Consider the following 8,183-nt stretch of genomic DNA (forward strand, 5'->3'; position numbering starts at 1 on the left):
TGTACCACTGTCCCCTGATGTACACACAGTGTATCACTGCCCCCTGATGTACACACAGTGTATCACTGCCCCCTGATGTACACACAGTGTATCACTGCCCCCTGATGTACACACAGTGTATCACTGCCCCCTGATGTACACACAGTGTATCACTGCTTCCTGATGTACACACAGTGTATCACTGTCCCCTGATGTACACACAGTGTATCACTGCCCCCTGATGTACACACAGTGTATCACTGCCCCCTGATGTACACACTGTGTATCACTACCCCCTGATGTACACACAGTGTATCACTCTCCCCTGATGTACACACAGTGTACCACTGCCCCCTGATGTACACACAGTGTACCACTGTCCCCTGATGTACACACAGTGTACCACTGCCCCCTGATGTACACACAGTGCACCACTGCCCCATGATGTACACACAGTGCACCACTGCCCCCTGATGTACACACAGTGTATCACTGCTTCCTGATGTACACACAGTGTATCACTGTCCCCTGATGTACACACAGTGTATCACTGCCCCCTGATGTACACACAGTGTATCACTGCCCCCAGATGTACACACAGTGTATCACTGCTTCCTGATGTACACACAGTGTATCACTGTCCCCTGATGTACACACAGTGTATCACTGCCCCCTGATGTACACACAGTGTATCACTGCCCCCTGATGTACACACTGTGTATCACTGTCCCATGATGTACACACAGTGTACCACTGCCCCCTGATGTTCACACAGTGTATCACTGCCCCCTGATGTACACACAGTGTACCACTGCCCCTGATGTACACACAGTGTACCACTGCCCCCTGATGGACACAGAGTGTATCACTGTCCCCTGATGTACACACAGTGTATCACTGCCCCCTGATGGACACAGAGTGTATCACTGTCCCCTGATGTACACACAGTGTATCACTGCCCCCTGATGGACACAGAGTGTACCACTGTCCCCTGATGTACACACAGTGTACCACTGTCCCCTGATGGACACACAGTGTATCACTGTCCCCTGATGTACACACAGTGTATCACTGCCCCCTGATGTACACTGTGTGTACCACTGCCCCCTGATGTACACACAGTGTATCACTGCCCCATGATGTACACACAGTGTACCACTGTCGCCTGATGTACACACAGTGTACCACTGTCCCCTGATGTACACACAGTGTATCACTGTCCCCTGATGGACACACAGTGTACCACTGTCACCTGATGTACACACAGTGTATCACTGCCCCATGATGTACAAACAGTGTACCACTGCCCCCTGATGTACACACAGTGTACCACTGCCCCCTGATGTACAGACAGTGTATCACTGCCCCCTGATGTACACACAGTGTATCACTGTCCCCGGTGTACACACAGTGTATCACTGCCCCCTGATGTACACACAGTGTACCACTGCCCCCTGATGTACACACAGTGTATCACTGCCCCTGATGTACACACAGTGTACCACAGCCCCCTGATGTACACACAGTGTATCACTGTCCCCGGTGTACACACAGTGTACCACTGCCCCCTGATGTACACACAGAGTACCACTGCCCCCTGATGTACACACAGTGTATCACTGTCCCCTGATGTACACACAGTGTACCACTGCCCCCTGATGTACACACAGTGTATCACTGTCCCCTGATGTACACACAGTGTATCACAGCCCCCTGATGCACACACAGTGTACCACGGCTCCCTGATGTACACACAGTGTACCGCTGCCCCCTGATGTACACACAATGTATCACTGCCCCCTGATGTACACACTGTGTATCACTGTCCCCTGATGTACGCACAGTGTACCGCTGCCCCTTGATGTACACACAGTGTACCACTGCCCCCTGATGTACACACAGTGTATCACTGTCCCCTGATGTACACACAGTGTACCACTGCCCCCTGATGTACACACAGTGTACCACTGCCCCTGATGTACACACAGTGTATCACTGCCCCCTGATGTACACACAGTGTACCACTGCCCCCTGATGTGCACACAGTGTATCACTGCCCCATGATGTACAAACAGTGTACCACTGCCCCCTGATGTACACACAGTGTACCACTGCCCCCTGATGTACACACAGTGTACCACTGCCCCCTGATGTACACACAGTGTATCACTGCCCCCTGATGTACACACAGTGTATCACTGCCCCCTGATGTACACACAGTGTACCACTGCCCCCTGATGTACACACAGTGTATCACTACTCCCTGATGTACACACTGTGTACCACTGCCCCCTGATGTACACACAGTGTATCACTCTCCCCTGATGTACACACAGTGTATCACTGCCCCCTGATGTACACACAGTGTATCACTGCCCCCTGATGTACACACAGTGTATCACTGCCCCCTGATGTACACACAGTGTATCACTGCCCCCTGATGTACACACAGTGTACCACTGCCCCCTAATGTACACACAGTGTACCACTGCCCCCTGATGTACACACGGTGTATCACAGTCCCCTGATGTACACACAGTGTACCACTGCCCCCTGATGTACACACTGTGTACCACTGTCCCCTGATGTACACACAGTGTACCACTGCCCCCTGATGTACACACAGTGTACCACTGCCCCCTGATGTACACACAGTGTACCACTGTCCCCTGATGTACACACAGTGTACCACTGTCCCCTGATGTACACACTGTGTATCACTGCCCCCTGATGTACACACTGTGTATCATTGCCCCTTGATGTACACACAGTGTACCACTGTCCCCTGATGTACACACAGTGTACCACTGCCCCCTGATGTACACACAGTGTACCACTGCCCCCTGATATACACACAGTGTACCACTGCCCCCTGATGTACACACTGTGTATCACTGCCCCCTGATGTACACACAGTGTATCACTGTCCCCTGATGTACACACAGTGCACCACTGCCCCCTGATGTACACAGAGTGTATCACTGCCCCCTGATGTACACACAGTGTATCACTGCTTCCTGATGTACACACAGTGTATCACTGTCCCCTGATGTACACACAGTGTATCACTGCCCCCTGATGTACACACAGTGTATCACTGCCCCCTGATGTTCACACAGTGTATCACTGCCCCCTGATGTACACACAGTGTACCACTGCCCCTGATGTACACACAGTGTACCACTGCCCCCTGATGTACACACAGTGTACCACTGCCCCCTGATGTGCACACAGTGTACCACTGCCCCCTGATGTACACACAGTGTATCACTCTCCCCTGATGTACACACAGTGTATCACTGTCCCCTGATGTACACACAGTGTATCACTGCCCCCTGATGTACACACAGTGTACCACTGCCCCCTGATGTACACACAGTGTACCACTGCCCCCTGATGTACACACAGTGTATCACTGCCCCCTGATGTACACACCGTGTACCACTGCCCCCTGATGTACACACAGTGTACCACTGCCCCCTGATGTACACACGGTGTATCACAGTCCCCTGATGTACACACAGTGTATCACTGTCCCCTGATGTACACACAGTTTACCACTGCCCCCTGATGTACACACAGTTTATCACAGCCCCCTGATGTACACACAGTGTATCACTGCCCCCTGATGTACACACAGTGTATCACTGCCCCCTGATGTACACACAGTGTATCACTGTCCCCTGATGGACACACAGTGTATCACTGTCCCCTGATGTACACACAGTGTACCACTGCCCCCTGATGTACACACAGTGTACCACTGCCCCCTGATGTACACACTGTGTATCACTGTCCCCTGATGGACACACAGTGTATCACTGTCCCCTGATGTACACACAGTGTACCACTGTCCCCTGATGTACACACAGTGTATCACTGTCCCCTGATGTACACACAGTGTACCACTGTCCCCTGATGTACACACAGTGTATCACTGTCCCCTGATGTACACACTGTGTATCACTGTTCCCTGATGGACACACAGTGTACCGCTGCCCCCTGATGTACACACGGTGTATCACTGTCCCCTGATGGACACACAGTGTATCACTGCCCCCTGATGTACACACGGTGTATCGCTGTCCCCTGATGTACACACAGTGTACCGCTGCCCCCTGATGTACACACGGTGTATCACTGTCCCCTGATGGACACACAGTGTATCACTGCCCCCTGATGTACACACAGTGTATCATTGTCCCCTGATGTACACACAGTGTATCACTGTCCCCTGATGTACACACAGTGTACCACTGTCCCCGGTGTACACACAGTGTACCACTGTCCTCTGATGTACACACAGTGTACCACTGCCCCCTGATGTACACACAGTGTACCACTGCCCCCTGATGTACACACAGTGTATCACTACCCCTGATGTACACACAGTGTACCACTGTCCCCTGATGTACACACAGTGTACCACTGCCCCCTGATGTACACACTGTGTATCACTGTCCCCTGATGGACACACAGTGTACCACTGTCCCCTGATGTACACACAGTGTACCACTGCCCCCTGATGTACACACTGTGTACCACTGCCCCCTGATGTACCCACAGTGTATCACTGTCCCCTGATGTACACACAGTGTACCACTGCCCCCTGATGTACACACTGTGTATCACTGTCCCCTGATGGACACACAGTGTACCACTGTCCCCTGATGTACACACAGTGTATCACTGCCCCCTGATGTACACACAGTGTATCACTGCCCCCTGATGTACACACAGTGTATCACTGTCCCCTGATGTACACACAGTGTATCACTGCCTTGATGTACACACAGTGTATCACTGCCTCCTGATGTACACACAGTGTACCACTGTCCCCTGATGTACACACAGTGTACCACTGCCCCCTGATGTACACACAGTGTATCACTGCCCCCTGATGTACACACATTGTATCACTGTCCCCTGGTGTACACACAGTGTACCACTTCACCCTGATGTACACACAGTGTACCACTGCCCCCTGATGTACACACAGTGTATCACTGGCCCCTGATATACACACAGTGTACCACTGTCCCCTGATGTACACACAGTGTATCACTGCCCCCTGATGTACACACAGTGTATCACTGTCCCCTGATGTACACACAGTGTACCACTGCCCCCTGATGTACACACAGTGTATCACTGCCCCCTGATGTACACACAGTGTATCACTGCCCCCTGATGTACACACAGTGTATCACTGTCCCCTGATGTACACACAGTGTATCACTGCCCCCTGATGTACACACAGTGTATCACTGTCCCATGATGTACACACAGTGTACCACTGCCCCCTGATGTACACACAGTGTATCACTGCCCCCTGATGTACACACAGTGTACCACTGCCCCCTGATGTACACACTGTGTGTCACTGTCCCCTGATGGACACACAGTGTATCACTGTCCCCTGATGTACACACAGTGTACCACTGTCCCCTGATGTACACACAGTGTACCACCGTCCCCTGATGTACACACAGTGTACCACTGCCCCCTGATGTACACACAGTGTATCACTGTCCCCTGATGTACACACTGTGTATCACTGTCCCCTGATGGACACACAGTGTACCGCTGCCCCCTGATGTACACACGGTGTATCGCTGTCCCCTGATGTACACACAGTGTATCGCTGTCCCCTGATGTACACACAGTGTATCACTGTCCCCTGATGTACACACAGTGTACCACTGCCTCCTGATGTACACACAGTGTACCACTGTCCCCTGATGTACACACAGTGTACCACTGCCCCCTGATGTACACACAGTGTATCACTGCCCCCTGATGTACACACAGTGTACCACTGTCCCCTGATGTACACACAGTGTACCACTGCCCCCTGATGTACACACAGTGTATCACTGCCCCCTGATATACACACAGTGTATCACTGTCCCCTGATGTACACACAGTGTACCACTTCACCCTGATGTACACACAGTGTACCACTGCCCCCTGATGTACACACAGTGTATCACTGCTCACTGATATACACACAGTGTATCACTGTCCCCTGATGTACACACAGTGTACCACTGTCCCCTGATGTACACACAGTGTATCACTGCCCCCTGATGTACACACAGTGTATCACTGTCCCCTGATGTACACACAGTGTACCACTGCCCCCTGATGTACACACAGTGTATCACTGCCCCCTGATGTACACACAGTGTATCACTGCCCCCTGATGTACACACAGTGTATCACTGTCCCCTGATGTACACACAGTGTATCACTGCCCCCTGATGTACACACAGTGTATCACTGTCCCATGATGTACACACAGTGTATCACTGTCCCCTGATGTACACACAGTGTACCACTGCCCCCTGATGTACACACAGTGTATCACTGCCCCCTGATGTACACACAGTGTATCACTGTCCCCTGATGTACACACAGTGTATCACTGCCCCCTGATGTACACACAGTGTACCACTGCCCCCTGATGTACACACAGTGTATCACTACCCCCTGATGTACACACAGTGTACCACTGCCCCCTGATGTACACACAGTGTATCACTGCCCCCTGATGCACACACAGTGTACCACTGCCCCCTGATGTACACACTGTGTATCACTGTCCCCTGATGGACACACAGTGTATCACTGTCCCCTGATGTACACACAGTGTACCACTGTCCCCTGATGTACACACAGTGTACCACTGTCCCCTGATGTACACACAGTGTACCACTGCCCCCTGATGTACACACAGTGTATCACTGTCCCCTGATGTACACACTGTGTATCACTGTCCCCTGATGGACACACAGTGTACCGCTGCCCCCTGATGTACACACGGTGTATCGCTGTCCCCTGATGTACACACAGTGTACCGCTGCCCCCTGATGTACACACGGTGTATCACTGTCCCCTGATGGACACACAGTGTATCACTGTCCCCTGATGTACACACAGTGTATCACTGTCCCCTGATGTACACACAGTGTACCACTGTCCCCGGTGTACACACAGTGTACCACTGTCCTCTGATGTACACACAGTGTACCACTGCCCCCTGATGTACACACAGTGTACCACTGCCCCCTGATGTACACACAGTGTATCACTACCCCCTGATGTACACACAGTGTACCACTGTCCCCTGATGTACACACAGTGTACCACTGCCCCCTGATGTACACACTGTGTATCACTGTCCCCTGATGGACACACAGTGTACCACTGTCCCCTGATGTACACACAGTGTATCACTGTCCCCTGATGTACACACAGTGTACCACTGCCCCCTGATGTACACACAGTGTACCACTGTCCCCTGATGTACACACAGTGTATCACAGCCCCCTGATGTACACACAGTGTATCACTGTCCCCTGATGTACACACAGTGTATCACTGCCCCCTGATGTACACACAGTGTATCACTGCCCCCTGATGTACACACAGTGTATCACTGTCCCCTGATGTACACACAGTGTATCACTGCCTTGATGTACACACAGTGTTAGTGAGTGAGTGAATGTCAGTGAGTGTGAGAACGTGAGTGTGAAGTGTGAGTGTGAGAGTGTGAGTGAGCGAGGTGAGCGAATGAGTGAGTGAGTGAATGAGTGAGTGAGTGACTGTGAGAGTGAGTGACTGTGAGAGTGAGTGTGTGAGTGAGAGAGTGAGAGTGAGTGAGTGTGAGTGAGCGAGGTGAGTGAGTGTGAGTGAGTGAATGAGTGAGTGAGTGACTGTGAGAGTGAGTGACTGTGAGAGTGAGTGTGTGAGTGAGAGTGAATGAGTGTGAGTGAGCGAGGTGAGTGAGTGTGAGTAAGAGAGTGAATGAGTGTGAGTGAGTGTGAGTGAGTGAGTGTGAGAGTGAGTGAGAGTGAGAGTGAGCGAGTGTGAGTGTGTGAGTGTGAGTGAGTGAGTGAGGTGAGTGAGTGAGTGTGAGTGCGAGTGAGTGAGTGCGAGTGAGTGAGTGAGAGTGAGTGAGTGAGTGCGAGTGAGTGCGAGTGAGTGAGTGAGTGTGAGTGAGTGAGTGAGTGTGAGTGAGTGAGTGTGAGTGAGTGAGAGAGTGAATGAGAGTGAGTGAGTGAGTGAGTGTGAGTGAGTGAGTGTGAGTAAGTGTGAGTGAGTGACTGTGAGTGAGTGAGAGAGTGAATGAGAGTGAAAGAGTGAGTGAGTGAGTGTGAGTGAGTGAGTGTGAGTAAGTGTGAGTGAGTGAGTGTGAGTGA

This window comes from Scyliorhinus torazame, chromosome 24 (assembly GCF_047496885.1).
Source record: "Scyliorhinus torazame isolate Kashiwa2021f chromosome 24, sScyTor2.1, whole genome shotgun sequence".
Taxonomy (NCBI): domain Eukaryota; kingdom Metazoa; phylum Chordata; class Chondrichthyes; order Carcharhiniformes; family Scyliorhinidae; genus Scyliorhinus; species Scyliorhinus torazame.